We start from the raw sequence: 1,363 nt of genomic DNA, 5'->3' as shown, positions 1-1,363 counted from the left end.
TGAGAGAATCACATCTTAATGTTCAAAGACAGCAAACTTCAACCTCTGGGTCAAATCTAGCCTGCCAGCTATTTTAGTAAATAATGTTTTATTGGTTGCAATACAGCCAGGCCCGTTAGTTTGTATGTTGTCTATGGCTGCATTCGTGCTACACCATCAGAATTGAGTAGCTGCTACAGAGACATTGTGATCCACAAAGCTTAAATTTGTTGTCTAGCCCTTGATAGAAGAGATTTGACAACCCCTGGGTGTTGTGGACTGAGTGTATGTGTTCCCCAAAGATTTGTATGTTGAAATTCTAACCTCAAGCGTGATGGTATTAGGAAGTGGGGCAAGTCACTCAGAATATTTTCTGCAGGACATAATTCTTCTGTAGACCTTGAGTTGAGAAAAGTTACCCTAGAATCATCACTAAAAGGATAGAAAGATAATTTATAGCTACCAAGCTAATAGGAGAGAGGAAATAGAATAATAAAAACCACTTATTGCGCACAAAAAGACAAGAGAAAAAAGAAACAATAGAATAGGAGAGACAAGGCCAGGCACTGTGGCTCACGCCTGTAATCCCAGCACTTTGGGAGGCTGAGACAGGCAGATCACCTGAGGTCAGGAGTTCAAGACCAGCCTGACCAGCATGATGAAATCCTATCTCTACTAAAAATACAAAAATTAGCTGGGCGTGGTGACACATGCTTGTAGTCCCAGCTACTCAGGAGACAGGCAGGAGAATTGCTTGAATCCAGGAGGCGGAAGTTGCAATAAGCCAGGATTGCGCCACTGCACTCCAGTCTGGATGGCATCAAGACTTAATCTTAAAAAAAAAAAAAAATAGGAAGGACAAGTCCCAAAGAAGTAGTAAGATGGTTAGTTTAAGTAATAACAGACAAAATGGACTTTTTTTTTTTTTTTTTTTGAGACAGAGTCTCACTCTGTCACCCAGGCTGGAGAGCAGTGGCGTGGTCTTGGCTCATTCCAACCTCCGCCTCCTGGGTTGAAGCAATTCTTCTCCTGCGTCAGCCTCCTGAGTAGCTGGGACTACAAGGCGTGCGCCACCATGCCCGGCTGATGTTTTTGTATTTTTAGTAGAGGTGGGGTTTCACCATGTTGATCAAGCTGGTCTTGAACTCCTGACCTCATGATCCACCTGCCTTGGCCTCCCAAAATGCCGGGATTACAGGCATGAGCCACTGCACTCAGCCACAAAATGGACTTTAAGGCAAGACATTTCTAGAAACAAGGAAATTTTGTAATGAAAAATGAGTCAATCCACTAAGAAATATGTATGCACCTAATAATAGAGCTTTAAAAACCAAAAAGCAACAGAATCAAAAGGATAAAAAAAATAGATTAAGTATCCGTATTT

Source organism: Sapajus apella, unplaced genomic scaffold, assembly GCF_009761245.1.
Source record: "Sapajus apella isolate SASKATOON/1434 unplaced genomic scaffold, GSC_monkey_1.0 scaffold48, whole genome shotgun sequence".
NCBI lineage: Eukaryota > Metazoa > Chordata > Mammalia > Primates > Cebidae > Sapajus > Sapajus apella.
This window is presented reverse-complemented; position numbering follows the sequence as displayed.